Raw genomic sequence first — 18,006 nt, 5'->3', positions numbered from 1 at the left:
TCACCTTTGGATGAGTGATTACTCATCTTACAGACCTATAGACAGAATCCATTGATATAATAACATACAGGGTGTGGCAAAATTAGGTTTACAGTTGTGAGTATGTGAAACATAGATTTTACTTTTGCATTATTATTCATTAATTATTGTATTAGTTTCCATATGAACAGTTGTAAATCTACCTTTGTCCCACCCTATATGTAAGCACTTAACAAAATATCAATTAGGATTATACTGGAATAGTACAGGAAAGAGGTGATGCTGGTTTTTATGAGATTAGTAGTAGTGGAGAATGACAGAAGTGGGCAGAGTTAAGATAGTTTTTGAGATTGACATGATAGGACTTAGTTCAGGTCATGAAATTTGACAAACTCAGGTCTTAATCCTGTGTCTACCATTTATGATTATGTAAAAATTGATTAATAGCTCTGAGTCTCAAATTCATTTTCTGAAAGATGAAAGGTATAATTGTTTTGAAAGTTAAGCAAGAGACTACATATAAAGCTCCCAACACAGTGCCTGACAGAGCATACATACTCAGTAAATGTTAGCTACTATTAGCAATAATTGCATTAGCATTAATTCTGTAATTGGTATTAGTACCAATATTTAATTCACAATTGAAAAGAGAAAATTGATCCTGACTGTCTCAGGCCTTTCGCATTTTGGTCAATAAGAGTGTCATTTACTGAAATTTAGAAAACTGATAAGGAAATATTTGTGAGGGGGAGAAATCAAAAGTTCATATATATGGCAAGATTTAAAGTCTCCTTGACATCCTGGTCACATTTGGTACACAACCTCCAGTGTCATTTTCCCATTTAAAGTTTGTTGTCCAGTAGTGGAGACAGTATTAATACTGTGTCCAGGAGGACCATGGCTTCTTCATTTTTAACACAATAAACACTATGTTTATTGATACCATTTAAAACATCATTATTCCCTTTGGAAGCTATTTCTTACAGTATATTGTTACTAGAAGATCTTGCAACCCTAATGAACACTTTATGCTGAAAAAGATGTCAAAGGTCTTGACCATTGTCATGCCTCTAGATGAGCAGAAGAAAATCTGCTTCCAGGTCAATGAGCATTATGGCACAAGTTCAGATCAAATATTAAATTTGGTTCCTATGACATCTAAGACTTGAATGCTGGCATATCTAATTTTAAGTAGATAAAAATAATGAACTTTTATTTAAATGAGGTATAAAATGTTCTCTGGGACTCTCCCCAGGGGCTAGTTGTAATGTGCCATGCATAAATAACTAACATGGCAGACTTGACCAAGAATAAACTTTAATAAAGAACCATTCATTAACAAATTCATTCATTCAAAAATTATCTTGAGAACTTAGCATGTGGCAGGCACTATTCCAGGTACTGGGGAAATGTGAATGAACGTAAGTTTTGCTGCTCAGCTTGTATGTCTTCTCTAGCCAGCAGAATCTTGAAGACAATGATCACTGAAGCTATTTGCTTTGAATGTTTACCTTTGACAGCCCCTAGTCATATTCTTTTCATGTGAGACCAAAGCAGAATACTTAAAAATGACTGTCCACAGTATGGAATTAAAATGAGACAGTCCAAACATCGATGAGAGAGAAACACAGATCAGCTGCCTCCTGCACACCCCCTGCTGGGGATGTGCCCGCAACTAAGATACATGCCCTTGACTGGAATCGAACCTGGTACTCTTCAGTCCGCAAGCCAATACTCTATCCACTGAGCCAAACCAGTTAGGGCTCCCATGAAACTCTTGGTGAATCCCTTAAAGAAAGAGTTAAAGGGAAATATCTCTTATCTAGTGCTACACAGATTGTCCTTGCCTTTCCAATGTTCACACTGGTGGGCATCAGATTGCCACTTCCTTTTATCAGGTTTTTATACTCACTGCAAAGGTTCTCAACATTCAAATCCAATTTTTCTCCAACCTTGATCTTTAATACACAGTGTTCAACTGATTTTTCTATAGTTCCAGCAACAGCTGCTCTGAATTTCCAATTCACAGATCCTTCATCCTCTGCTGGATCTTCCATTGTGTCCTTGGCAGAACATCTATTGGTTGTCACCCCAGGAAGGGCTCATCCCTCTATTTCCTGTCTGCTGCTTGTTCTCTATGTGCCAATGCTTTACAAGCTCTTACCTGGCTGTAGTAGGTGGTAAGGGTTATGGCCTGCCCTCAATTTGACAAAAATAAAACAGCCCGAAAGTTGAATAATATATATTTTTAAAAGTCTTCCCTTCCTATTTATTGCTTATTCTTTACACCAAATCTCCCCATTCAGACCACCTCCTGTGACTATCAGAAATCCTTTTTCTCTTGTCCTACTTTTTCACTGAAATATGTTGAGATATTTTAACGTGTCTCTGAATATTGTCATACTTTGTAAGTTATTTTTTTTCAGAATCTTTTTTGATCAGCCTTGCACTGTCTCTAGAACCTTTTTGCTATTCTTTTCATCTAATACCCAGTTTATTTTTTGACTCCCATAAGTCACTTCATAATCCCTGTTTATGGTGGCTGGCAGCTTCGCACAGAAATGCCTTATGTAACTCTAAATGAAGAGACTGAAAGAAAATGGCAGGACCTTTTAATATTGCAGCTTTCTCAGCATCTTACATATGTGGGTAGTAATTTTGCTTTCACAGAAGGTACAGCAAGTGCAGGTAATCTAGATTCAAATGTTTTTTTTTAACACTTTTTAGGCCTTTCTAAAGCTTTTGTACAGCAAAAGAAACCATCAACAAAACAACAAGAAATCCCACTGCATGGGAGAACATATTTGCCAATGTTATGACCAATAAGGGTTTAATCTCCAACATTTATAAGGAACTCATACAACATAACAAAAGGAAGATAAACAATCCAGTCAAAAAATGGGCAAAGGACCTAAATAGACACTTTTCAAAGGAGGACATTCAGAAGGCCAAGAGACATATGAAAACATGCTCAAAGTCACTAATGATCCAAAAGATGCAAATCAAAACAACGAGGTATCATCTCACACATGTCAGAATGGCTATCATGAACAAATCCACAAAGGACAAGCGCTGGAGTGGATGTGGAGAAAAAGGTACCCTTCTGCACTGCTGGTGGGAATGCAGATTGGTGCAGCAACTATTAGGCAGTATGGTGTTTGCTCAAAAAGTTAAAAATCGAATTCCCATTTGACCCAGTGATCCCACTTCTAGGAATATATCCCAAGAAACCAGAAACACCAATCAGAAAGGATATATGCATCCCCATATTCATAGCAGCACAATTTACCATAGCTAAGATTCAGAAATAGCCTAAGTGCCCATCAGCAGATGAATGGATTAGAAAACTGGTACATCTAGGGGCGCGGTTAAGAGATCAACCGAAAGACTTATATGCATGCATATAAGCATAACCAATGGACAAGACACTGGGGGGGGGAGGGGAGGCCAGGGGAAGGTCAAGGGGGAAAAAGGGAGACATGTGTAATACTCTTTGTAATACTTTAAACAATAAAACAAAATTTAAAAAAACATATACATACCACGGTATAAATAAAATTAAAATCTGTGGAGCAAATAAATAAATAAATAAATAAAGGAACTGTTACCTGTTTATCAGTTATATCAGATCAAAATTACTGTATTGAATTGACTTAGAAGGGATTATGCATGTCAAAAACTATTTTGATAGTAAAGATTATTTGGAAATTATGCTCAATAATTTAAGAAAGAGGTATTCATTTTCAGCAGTTAAATAGCAGAAAATTATTGCAAAAAATTTCATTTGCAAAACTTTCTTAATCCATTTCCCTGAATCAGATCTTCAAGATCTCACAAAATTCTCCCTAAAATTCTGCCAGAATTTTATTATAAACTGCAAATCTAAGTAAATTGAATCCTGTTTAAACTCCATCTTCAGGATAAAGTATAAAACCTTTTAATATGGACCACAAAGACTTCCATGATATGACCTCAGCCTGTATCTCCAGTATCAATCCTAGCACACACCTCCACTCAAATTAGAAACTCCAGACATATTATTTATCCATCTATTTCCCTTCCTCTTCTTACCCTGTCATCTTGTCTAGCATCTTTCTTCATGAAAAAAACTGGAAATTGGTTTGTCATATCTTTTTCTGAGAATGAAGTTGCTGTGGACCCTGGAGAAAAGCTATAGTTTCAGAGGTCCTATGATTTTTTTTTCCTTCAACAAATGTTCAACCTTGAAAGCAAGTCTAATGGTTCATTCCAAAGAATGGATACCATCATTATTTTTGGAAAGCTTTGTCTAGAGATTAAAGTCTAGCATGCAGGAGTCCATTTTCTGCTCATATCAAATTCATTTACTGCTTGAAGTTCTATCATATGCTATGCGTGTTTTTAGTGTTTTGAAAATATGAATTCTAACAAAATTAATATTTTAAAATAGAACCATTATGCACCTAATAACTGCATAATTCTACCTCCAGCTTGAAAATACAGCTAGTCAGTAGAATAACCTGTGTGTCTATATCCAAGTAGCCATAACAATTATGTAAAAGAATTTCCCTCCCTCTTGACCTGGTTTAGCCAAATATTGCCAGAGTCCAAACACTGAAATCCAAACTTCCTCAACAGTGAGCTATGCCAACTTTACTAACGTATTTCAGTTTTGCTCAGGTAGTATTCCATCTTTGACATTGTATTATATTGTCTTTGAAGCTGTAATATCCTTTTCTTACCTCCTCACCACTCCCTCACCCCCATTGAAAAACACATTTTCTTCTTTGTGAATCTCTTTGTGGATTCCTATTGCTAATTCTGCACCTGTTCAATGAAAGTTCAAACAAAAATGTGATAGAGTAGCAGAACTGACATCACAGAGAGAACTTCATCTCTAAGTTACCTTCCCCGCCCCCCCAGCCTGAGTAATAAAAATAGATATCATTCATCCTGGAACACATCACCTAGGATCAGAAAGAAAGACTTCTTTCACATTTGATGCTGAAGAATATTTTTAGGCAGAATTGGTCTATTTAGAATACACAGGTACCCAGTATTTCCCAGATTCTTTTTTCATCAGGAAAGACCCATAAAGACTTCCTTTTCTTATGACAAGACATATGACTTAGCATTGCTCTTTAGAATATACTGGGGATAGCCCTCTCTAATAACTAAAATCCTAAGAGCAAGCCAGTGTAGTGTAGTTTTTGAGAGCACAGACTTTGGTTTAATTCCCAGCTCTGCAGTCTCCTAACTGTGTTGGAAAGTCACTTAAGCTCTCTCTATGCTTTAGTTTCTTTAAGTGTAAAATTAAGATAATAATATTATATAATTCATAAGGTTGCCCAGAGCGTGGGGAGCACCATGAATGCTGGGAATCGTAGTTCTAGTGGCGGACGCATTGCGGCTGGGTTGCGGGCACGTCCCCGGTGGGGGATGTGCAGGAGGCAGCTGATCGATGTTACTCTCTCATCGATGTTTCTGACTCTCTGTCTCTCTCCCGTCCTCTCTGTAAAAAATCAATAAAATATATTTAAAAAAAATAAAAGGAAGATATCCTGAAGCTTCTAGGAAATCTCCACCAATGGAGCAAAGAAAAAAAAAGACCTCTATTATTCTGTGAGCAACAAACCAAACTGGGTTGGGGTCTCAGACAATTCACTCATATGATTGCAAAGACAGACAGAAACTACCGGATTGGAGAGAGCCTCCCTGAGGGCTCCCAGATTGGAGAGGGTACAGTTCGGGCTGAGGGACCTATCCCCGCCCCAGTGCACGAATGTTGTGCACCCAGCCCCTAGTAGTATATAATTCATAAGGTTGTAATAAAATTTTCCAGGTTTATTGTTTGAGTTTTGACATATAACATACAAATGTAAGGTGTACAATGTGATGATTTCATACACTTGTATATTACAAAATCATTACCACAAAGAGTGTTGTTAACACTTTTATTCCCTCACATTATTAACATTTTATTGGTGTGGTGATAACATTTGAGTTCTATTCTCTTGACAACTTTCAAGTATAATACAGTATCATTAATTATAGTCACTTTGCTGTACATTAGACTCCAGAACTTATTTATCTTATAGGTGGGAGTTTGCAGCCTTTGACCAACAACTCTTTTTACCCAACACCCAGACCCTGGCAAACACCATTCTACTCTCTATTTTTATGAGGTTCTGCATGTAAGTGATTATATACTGTCTTTCTCTGTCTGACTTATTTCACTTAGCTTAAGGTACTCAAGTCTATCCATGATATTGCAAAAGGCAGGGTTTCCTCTTTTTATGGCTGAATAATATTCCACTGTGTATGAGTGTGTATGTGTGTGTTGTGTATCACATTTTCCTTATATGTTTATTCATTGATGGATTCTTAGACTGTTTCCATATCTTGGCTATTAGGGATAATGCTGTAATGAACTTGGGAGTGCAGCTATGTCTTTAAGTTCTTGTTTTGATTTTCTTTGGATATATACTCAGAAGTGGAAGTGCTGCTGGATCATATAGTACTTTTATTTTTTTATAAAACCACCATACAGTTTTGCATAGTGACTGTACCAACTTACATTTCCACCAACCAGGCACCAGGATCCCTTTTACTATACAGCCTTGTGATCCTTTGTTGTTGTTTTTATAATAGCCTTGCTAACAGGTGTGAGGTAATATCTTACTTTTGTTTTGATTTGCATTTCTCTGATGATTAGTGATGTGGAAGTGCTTTTCATGGACCTAGTGGCCATTTGCATGTCTTCTTTGGAAAAAAAATATCTCTATTCAAGTCCTTTGCCCATTTTTAAATTGGATGTGAGTTTTTTTGCTATAAATTGTATGAGTACCTTATATATTACAGTTATCCTTTTTCAGATAGCTAATTTTCAAATATTATCTTTCGTTTCATACATTACCTTTTTATTTTGCTAATTCTTTTGTTTGCTGTGCAGAAGCGTTTTCAGTTTGATATAGTCCTACTTGTTTATTTTTGCTTTTGTTGCTTGCACTTTTGGTGTTATATCCAAAAACCATTGCCAAGACCAATATCCAGGAGCTTTGCCCCTTGTGGTTTCTCACACTTTTGAATCTCACATTTAAACCTTTCATTTATTTCAAGTTAATTATTGTGAGTTGTGTAACATAGGTGTCCCATTTCATTGTTTGGCTTGTGGTTATCATGTTTTGCCAGCAGCACTTATTGAAGAGACCATCTTTTTTCCCCATTGAGTGTTCTTGGGCCTTTTTTTTCAAATATTCGTTGACCATATATGTGTGTGTTTATTTCTGTGGTCTCATTTCTGTTCCATTGGTTTGTGTGTATATTTTTATTCCGGTACCATACTGTTTTGGTTATGATAGCTTTGCAGTAAAGTTTGAAAACAGGAATTGTGATGCCTCCAACTTTGTTCTTCTTTCTGATAATTCTTTTGGTTATTTGTGGGCCCTTTGTACTTCTGTACAAGTTTTAGGGTTCTCTTTTCTATTTCTGTATAAAATGTCATTGGAATTTTGATAGAGGTTGCATTTAATCTATAAAATGGTTTTGGGTAGTATGGACATTTTTAAAATACCAATATCTAATTGCATGATATCTTTCTATTTATTTGTGTTTTATTTGATTTCTTGCCATTTTCAATGTAAAGATCTTTTACATCCTTTAAAAATTTATTCCCAGGTATGTTACTTTTGATGATATTGAGATCACAGGATTTGTTCCATTTATTGCATCCTGTTTGATTTCTTGTGATTATCAATGTAAAGATCTTTCACACCCTTTAAAATTTTATTTCTAAGTATTTTATTTTGTGATGATATTGTGACGAATTTTAAACTAGTTAAAATACACCAAATGCTTAGAAGAGTATCTGATAAATAATTAGCACCATGTAAATACTTGATATTATTGTCTTTCTTTGATTGAATTCCCATTTTAGCTCCTTTCCCTGTCCTCAAGCAATGTAAATATTTGAAGTAGCCCTTTGGAGACTAGGACTTACAAAAGACACTATTTTATTTCTTTCCAGTGTTCGATACAGTTTATTTGGGAGGTGATTCCAGGAAGGACAATGAGGGAATGAGAAAGTGAGACAGGGAAGGCAATACTGTAAAGCTAATATAGGGAAACCCAATTATTTAGTAGTAGTAGTTTTCTGTGGGCAACTGGGCTCAATCCTGATAGGGACCTTCAAGAGACTATGTGGAACACAGCTTAGAGAGTTCCACAGATAGGCAAGACATCTAGGGTCTTATGTACAAACTCATGTCACTTAATGATTGAGAGTAATTATTGGGATGGTACCCTCGACAGACATTCTCCCTGCCCAGCCAGTGGACTGAGCAGGATTCTGAGGCAAGAGAAAGCCTTGGGCAGAAGATACAAATACAAGAACTTGGACATAAAAACTGTATCTGGTATAGGCCAGAGGTTATAAGTAGTATACCAACACCATCTGCTACAGCTGACTACTACACATCATTCGAGTGCCAACCTAAATATATATTTAACTGGCAATATAGGAATATGTATCAGAATCCTTTAAACAGGTTATAACCTTTTAACATTGCAATTTTATTTCTGGAAAATTATTTTAAGGATACTGAGGTAGGCAAAATGCTAAATGCAATATTATTTATAATTGTAGTAAATAAAGAACAACCTAATTTCAAAAATAGAATATTGGTTAAATAAATTCATATAATCTCATTATATAATATTATGCCATCAATAGAAAACATGCTTATGAATAATTAAGTATACATTAACATATATAATGTGTGTAAATGTTCATGATGTGTTAGTAAGCATAAAACAGGTTGTAAAAGATTATATACAGTATAATCCCCATTATACGCACATGCATACACATACATGCATAGGCAAGGAAAAATGGCTGAAATATTACACAAAATAATTAACAGTAGTTATTACTTGGTTATAGGATTTGAGGAAATTTAACTCCCTTATTGATATTTTTCTAAAGTTTCTGCAATAAACATTATTTTTATAACCAGAAAAATCATTAAGTGTAATTTTAAAGCAAAATTAACCTTTTAAAATATTGATATTTTTAAACCCCGAATTCTGTTGGTTCTTTATGTATATTATTGCAAGCTAGATTTGAAATCTAGCAATTACACACTAGAGCATCCCACATTTCTTTTTCTCAGACAGAGCAGAAATACGTATAATCTCTGGGAGAACTTGATTGCAAACATATATGTGCTTTGAATGTAATAAGGCAGATTGTAGCTGGAGTTATTTTCTCTGTCTAACTGGAATGATGTTGTGATTTGGCCTGTAGGATTCCCCTGAAATGGATTTTTGAAGGCAGATAAACTGTGTCTCTAGATAAAATAAGCTTCTGACATATATAAAAATGAGCTGGTTATTGACCTGTTTGTATGCAGCGTATGCTGTTTCTTATGGTAACATCATCTGCTCAGAACTGCAAACACTGTAGACAGTGATGAATTATTAAGAATGACTCTGGAGAATGTGAGGTTTGTGGAATCTGGCACCAATCATATGGAAAGACAATTTCATAGCCACAGCCACCTCTCTAACATCACAGTCCTATAATATACATATGAGAAGACTGAGTCAATCTAAACCTATCACAGTACACACACTCTTCTCATTACTAACAGAAAAATAACTCAGAAAAGAATGGATCAGTCATTTATTATCATACTTGCATGATAATTAAAAAGAAAATTTAAAGATACTGTCTTACATTGTAAATGCCAAATGAATGATCAAGTTTGCCACGTCGATTGGAGAAAAACCATTCATGTAATTTTGTTTGACTCCTTATGTTTGTATGAAGTGTTTGGAGAGGAAAATCCATATTTTCTATAGTTCCACAGCCAACAAATAGAATTAAGTTTCAATGAGCTAGTAATTCAACTTCTCAGAATCTGGTCTACGAAAATTGTCATAAATTTTAGCAAGAGACTTACGCACAAATATTTTATTCACAAAAGTATTTGGAACAATGAAAACATGGTAGCAATCTAAATAACCAGCTGTAGCAAAATAGTTTAAATGATGTCATTCATACTATAAGATACTATTTATATGGGGTGGGGCAAAAGAAGATTTACAGTTGTCTGTATGGAAAATAATACAGTAATTAATAAATAATAAAACAAGAATAAACTCTGTAATACAACTGTAGACCTACTTTTGCCCCACCCTGTATTTAAAAATGATGTTGAAGGATATTTAGTGACATAGAAAAACACTATGCAATATTAAATTTAAGGTATATGCAAAATTCACATGGGTTTTCACCCCTCTTATGTAATAATAAATGTTGGTTTATGGGTATGAAGAAGAATTAAAGGAAATAAAATGCCAGCTACAGTTTATCCATGGACTATGGGTTTATTAGTGATTTTTATTTTCTTGTTTGTTTTAGTCTTGCATTGTGCACATTACTTACAGTTACAATGTTTTATTTTTATTAGTAGAAGATGGTAAACTAAAGGAGTGGATAAGTAAGAATTTTACCTGTATTCCTCTTTAACCCTGTCTCAGAGCATTGAGAATTGGCCATTTGAGTCATCAAATGAGAAGCAGGTGCTCAAATGTGAAAGTAATTGAATTTCACGCAACATTTTCCATGGGGCAATTGATCCAGGAGTGCTTAAAAACATGCCTTTGGAAAATTTGTTCCAAAGACTTTTTAAATCTGTGTATTAGTACAGACTAGTCTTTCAACAACTATGTACTAGTATATATTGTCCAACATATATTCAACAGTATGCTATTTCTTGTAAAAAATAAATAGAAGCACATAAAATGGTCTCTAGGTTCAAGGAAGTTCAAGTTCTAAAGAAGAAGAAAAAGATGTCAAATAAAACCATTGGCACATAATACAATAATTATGGTAATTCTGTGCTAAATAACATAGTAGTGTGTATACTATTAATATAGAAGTTCAGAAAAGGGAATTGTATAAATCTTAAAGTTAACTACAGTAAGTACTATGCAGTCTCATAGGTATATACTTTTATTTATTTAAATTTATTTTTATTTTAATTAATTAATTTAAATTTTCTATTTTATTTATTTTCCCCATCACCATTTGTCCCCTCTATGCCCTCTCCATCTCTATCCACCATCCTCTTACCCTTGGTAATCACTATACTATGGTCCATACTTTTAATAATTTTCCCTGCTATGTCTCCTTGTAAGAAATATTTCAGTTTCTATCTGAACTACAGATGGATGGATATATAGGTAAGAGGACTTTCAGGCGAAGTACATCTTAACCAAGTGTGAGCTAAATTCTTCAAGAAGCAGAATGGCTAATGTATCCTGCTCAAGTCGGTACCTTCCAAAAGAGCATTAAACCAGCAGTCAAGAGACTTGGTTTTGTTGACTCAGTTCTGTAGGGCACAGGGCTGTCAAGGACCCTTATTTATGTTCTCTAAAACTATTTTCTTATGTGTGACCCAAGGGGGATCATATGATTGGCAAGGACCTTCTAACTTTAATACTTTTACTAAGTCATGAAGTTGCAAAAGTACTGGAATACCCACTGTAGAAAGAAAAGTGAGAGGTGGAATCTTCAGATCAGATTTTTTCCTGCATTTTTCATCTCTTTTTTTCCTTTGCCATCAGTGCCTCACTCCAGAAAGTGGTCTCCAGCACATTTTCCACTTTCTCATCTCCTATTCAATTCCATCTACTTGAAATGTTAGCTGTATCCCAAATGCTCTCTCAAAACTTTCTAATTGCCCAATCCTATGGCATTGCTTCTTGATAATATGAATTCTAATTGTCATTTCCTGTTTTGAAATTCTTATTGTTGAGAATATTACAGATGTCCCCCATTTGCTCCCTTTTGGCCCCTCAACTGGGCTCTTGCCCCACCCCAGGCCTTCACTGCACTATCGTCACTATTGTCTATGTCCATGGTGTCATTCCCTTTTTTGTGTGTTCTTGAGCAAGTTACATTTCTTCTTTGACCTTTGTTTCTCCATCTGAAACTATAGAAATAACACACCTCATGAATCTATTATGTTTTATTCCAATTGAGTGCTAACACATATATAAAGTGTTTGGATCTTGGTAGATTCTAAAAAAAAATGACAATCCTTTCATTCTCTTGGTTTCTGAGCTGCATATGTTTTTTATACTTCTGTTTGCTTCATAATTATCCTTATGGTTGATTAATTTACCTTATCTCTTAACCTAAATATGAATGTTCTATGTTACTCTTAGTGGTCTTCTATTCTTACAGTTTCTTGTCTCATTCTGCACTTCTACAGAGCCAGGCCAGATATTCCAGCAAGCCCACACTTCCAAATACCTAGTGGAAACTTCACTGGACATCCAATACCACTCTATAAAACCAGTATAATGGTATCTCAAGCTAAATATTTCACCAATGTCCTTGTTGCATACCCATACTATATCAATACCTTTTCTGACTTTATTCTTTCTGTTAATGTTATCACTATTAAACTGTCTATATTATTCAATTCCTCCCTTGGCCCCTAATCCATACCCAATAAACAACCTCATACTCTGATGTTTTCTTGGGATGGAGTGTATTATAGGAATGATCACAGGTAATTCATTTGTCTTTAAGCTCTGGGTCTAACATTTATTAGTTATATAGTTATAGTGTCCTTGGGAAAAATACATGATGTCTTTGAGTATCAGTTTTCTCATCTTTGAAAATTAAATAATAGCCTCTTATTTCATGGGCTTCTTGCCTGTGATGTGAATATTATTTTTGAACTAACAAATAATTATAGATCCGTGAATAGGTAGGTAGATAATTTCCAATACTTCTTCCTGCCCCGTCATAGTTCAGATACCACCAATAGATCAATCAATTAAGATGTATCTATCTAGCCTATTGATAAACCCTCCTATCCAGTCTCTTTGTCTCTATACTTTCTTTGTCAATTATCAAAATACCATATTTTTATCAATTTAAAATAGTACTTTTAGTAGCTTCTCATTGTTTATGAAATGAAGTCCAAACTCATTCTCATTCATATTTATTGCCCATCTACTCTATATGAGGCATCATGCAGAATAGGATTGGAGCTAAGATTCAAATTCCCTACTTAACTCTAAAACCCATAAATATCACACTGCTTTACAAGAGTGTACAGTAATATGATATTTAAAATATTATTACCCATTATCAGGAATTTTATTTGAACCAATATTAAGAGTTTGTGAGTGCTGAAAATAAAGTAGGTAGCCTTCAACTCTTCTTCCCTAATATGGTCATTTGATTGTAGAGTAACACAGTCCCTTTCACATTTCACGGTTCAGAGAATAATAGTATTTCATCTTGACATGTGGAAGTGTCATAAACCTGAGTAAATGGGAGGATTTAACTGTCAATCATAAAACTAATTGTAGTAGACAATATTAGGTGACCTTTGCCTGTCCTTGTAAAATCAGTGATGCTTGCCCCCAAAACTGTGTCATAAGCCTGTAAACTAATTACATTCCAACTTGAAATAGTACACAAACATTATTACATACAACTAAAAGTTAAATTATAGGGTTGTTTGAATTGCCTTTGTAGAATCTCTGGCAGTGTTTTGCTGGTCCTGCTGATTACTGGTTCTGGGCAGAAGCTTCTCTAAAGTCTGCAAATTAAAACAAACCACCAAATTGTATATATCATTGTGTTTGGTATTGAGCAGCTGCAAGAACAAAATAATATAAATGCAATGTATGTCCCAGTTTTTGTCTCATAGGAAAGTAGCAGACAAAGCCACGCCATGATTAAGTATCTATCAATATATGTTAGTGACATTTTAGGTATAAAATTTGTCAGATGTAAGGAAGAAACTGAGGATAACTTACCTGCATGGCCTGAGTTGGTGGCATGTGGTCTCAGAAAAGATGACACTTGCAAGGAAGGTACATGTCCACTATGAAAGGTGTTGGGAAACTGAAAGGGAAACATAATTCTGTACATATAGATATTTTAATTTTCTCTAGATTCATTATGAAGTTACTTGACCACTGGTATCACAAAGCTAAATAATTGCCAAGTTTGTATTTATACATTGTCTAATAACTGATTCGTTTAAATTCCAACATACACAGATTCATATAAACTATTTAACTATTAAGGATATTGATAGATTGAAATGGAAGAATTGGAGTTCATTTAATTTCTTAAGAATTCAGTTCTTGTGAAATTATCTTGTAGCCTGGCAGTGGACAGATTTGGAAAGATCTAGAAAGTCCTTATGAAACATGCCCTTCTCATTCAATTTCATTCTATATAAAATAACATGAAAAGTTTTGTTTCACCTTTTTTCTCTATAAGAGTGAAACCATAGGTTGTGGAATAAGAGTGAATCTACCATCCAATGCAATAATTTTCAATGTAAAGAACGCAAGGAAGATTTAGCGGTAGGGTAATTGGTTGATAGGGTCATGTAGGTATTTAACAATAGAACTAGTCCCAGGGAACAGACTTCAGATTCATAGCCCACAGGGTCTTTGCTAAGAGTCTCAGCATTTTAGGATTACCAAACGGAAACCTTACTTTTGAATGATATCAAAGCAGTATATATTTGATGAATCAATCAATAGTTGTCACAGTGTACAGGCTTACACAATGCTCATGTGCATTGATTTAGTTTACTATTAATATGCATTTCCTAGCTGAGAACCCCAGGATATAAAGCCTTTTATTTTTATTGAGTTCTCAGGCTGAAATGGTTAATCACACTCTACATTCCTAAAACCTGGTAGGGAATACTTTTGCTACCACCTCCATGCCTCTACTGAGTTTAGCTCCTTTATTTACTCTTTGGAGTCATTGATTTCAAGCCTGCTCTCTCTGAAGAAACAGAGCCTCAACTGGAGGTTGAAATGAATGAGTTCAGGTTCATGGGTTTTAGGCCCCAGTTACTGCAGTCAGTGGTGTCTTCTACCATGGAGTAGTGCTCATGGAGGTATAACTTGAAATGGAGAACCCTTCTGCTTCAAGAGGCTCCCTGTTCAGTTTCTAATCTGAAGTTGAAAGAAGAGCCTTTTCTCTCTGTCTTCCAACTCTCATCATTCCTTACATGTGTGCCCATACACACACATTCACTCTTTTTGTCTCTCTTGCCCTTAGTATTTCACTGTATCTCTCTTTCTGGATGCCTCTCTTCAGGATAGAAATGATAATTCTTTCATTTCTCAGTTATCTCAAGGTCATATCACCCAACCCCTGCATTGCCACAAAACCACAAGGAAAAGAAGTTTCTGAGAAATGCAAAATTTCCTAGGCTTTCCACAGCATCCGTTGTTTTTTTGTTTGTTTGTTTTATTTCTTAATTTAATCAACCTAGAGTTTAGCTAAGCATGCAAAAGGCTGTTGGTAGTAATATAAGTAGCATCCAGGGCTGTGCTATCTAATATGGTAGCTATAAGTTGTGCCTACTAAGCATGTGAAATGTGGTCAGTGCAATGTATTGAAATAACATTTTGGATATATTGGGTTGAAAATAATATTTAATTACTAATAAAGAATATTATTAAATAATTTCACCTATTTTTACTTTCTAATGTTGCTACTAGGAAGAATAAAATTATACATGTGCCTCATATTATATATATTTTTTTACTTTTAAAATACTTTGTTATAAACTATAGTCACCATGTTTTACATTAGATACTCAGACCTCATTCATCTTAGAGTTGAAAGTCTATACCCTTTTACCAAACTCTCTTTTCCCCCCAGCCCTTGGCAACCATTTTTTAATGCTGTTTCTATTAAGTTTGACCTTTTAAAAAATAAGATTCCATATATAAGTGATACCATGTAACATTTATTTCTCACACTATATTTAGATTGGACAGCACTGATCTAAGTTTATTTTAATAATAGATTCATACATTTTAAAGATGTTTATGGGCATTTAAATAAAATATAGCTACTTTGCACCTAGAAAACTTTTTAAAATATTTGTTGTGCTGTATTTTCTGAATTGAGTCCTAATCTTTTCTTCAGCTATGTCTAATCCTCTGTTCAATCCATGCATTGAGCTTTTTAAAAATATCTCCGTGAGTATATATTTCTTTGCAGATATTCTACAGTATTTGATACTTGGTTTATAAGTCCCTGCTCAAATATTACCTTATTTTTGAGACCTTCATTGATTATCCTATATAAAAGAGTACTTCTACAACCCCTATATATATATTAAATTATGTCTCTCCATGCTCTCACTTCCCCATTTTCCTCACACAGTGGTATTAAGCCAGATGACTACTTTATCAACTTAGTGCACTGCAGTTTTCTTTGTGTCTGGTACATAGTAGGTGCTCAATGAATCATAGTTGAACGAATTAGTCATATTACTCATTTTATACATATTTTTATGACCTGCAGGCACCGTCCAATATGACAGCCAGTAGCCTCATGTGGCTATTGAGCACTTGAAATGTGGCTAGTCCAATTTAATATTTGTTATAAGTATAAAATATACACTAAATTTCAAAGACATAGCATGAAAAAAGGATGTTAAAGTTAAATAAAATATTAAACTATTTTACCTATCTCTTACTTTTTAATGTGAAATTTTAATTATATTTAAAATTGTATATGTGACTCATACTTGTGGTTTGTATGAGTATGTCTATATTGGACATTGTGGTTATAGACTCATAATAAAAAAATTGTATTTCCCCCCAAATTACTAGAGTGTTAATCCGTTTCTTTGTAGTATCTGGTAAACTTGCTATGGTTGTTGATTCTATCTATATTTTAAACTTTTGTTGCTAGTTTGTCTTAAAGGAAGCTTTTTTTTCTTTTAGAAATCCCTTGTGGTCTGGGTAGGTGTCAAAAGCCCAGTATAAATGCTTATGTTAACTTATTGTTTTGAAGACGCTACCTATGTGGAGCCCCGTCATAGGAATTTAATTTTTCTCTGAAAATTTGCTATCATCTCACCAGATAGATATGTGGCTCATTTTTACTTCCCATGCGCTGGGATTATAGTCTTTTGAGGATCTCAACGTTATTCCCAGTTCTCATTTTTAATGTTCCACCATGACTGACCAAAGCTGTTATCGCCTGTCCCTTTGTGTGTGTTAAAATCAAGACCCTATTATTACTGGACTAGTTACAAATCCAAGGCTACACAAAAATCAGCATACACTCGACATTTTTGTTCATTCAACATCACTAGGTTTTATCGGGAGAGAGTTTCTACACTAGCCAAGTGAGTTATTTTGCTGAAATCTATCATAATTTCTTTAATCTTTTTCCTGTTGGTAGACATTAGATTTGTTCAGTTATTAAATATGTAAAACATGCTGCAATGAACATCCTTACTTGTACATTTTTCCATATATGTCTGTCTCTTATGGAGGATTCTTAACTTTATCTCTTATGGAAATAAAATTGAGTCAAAAGATATGAAAACAAGGCAGTACCTCATAGAAAAATGAGCAGACACATAGATCAATAGAACAGAATAGAGAGTTGAGAATTTGATCTGCACAAGTACATTCAAGTGTTTTTTGTCACTAATGAAGAAGCAACTCAATGGAGAAAGGATGGTCTTTTCAATAAATCATGTTGGGACAATTGGATATTCATAGGTAAAAACAAACCCTCAATCTAAACCTCACACCTTATACCCAAATCAACTCAAAATGGATCAGAGATCTAAATGAAAACTGTAAAGTTATTAAACTTTAATATGATTTGGGTTAGGCAGAGTTCTTAGACATGACACCAAAATCACAACCCACAAGAGAAAAATTGACAATAGTCTTTATAAAAACTTTTAAAAAATTGTTCTCTGAAAGAATCTATTAAGAGGATGAGAAGCGCTGATGATAAAAATCTATTCACAAGTCACATATCTAACATAGGACTTGTATGCAAAATACACAGGGGTTGGCAAAAGTAGGTTTACAGTTGTGAGTATGTGAAACTGTGAGTTTATTTTTGTATTATTTATTTGTATTATAACTGTAAACATATTTTGCTTACCACTGTATAAACAACTCTTTAAACTCAATATTAAGATAACATTTTCATTAGAAGGTAGG

Source organism: Myotis davidii, unplaced genomic scaffold, assembly GCF_000327345.1.
Source record: "Myotis davidii unplaced genomic scaffold, ASM32734v1 scaffold930, whole genome shotgun sequence".
Lineage (NCBI taxonomy): Eukaryota > Metazoa > Chordata > Mammalia > Chiroptera > Vespertilionidae > Myotis > Myotis davidii.
Note: the sequence above shows the minus strand (reverse complement) of the source record.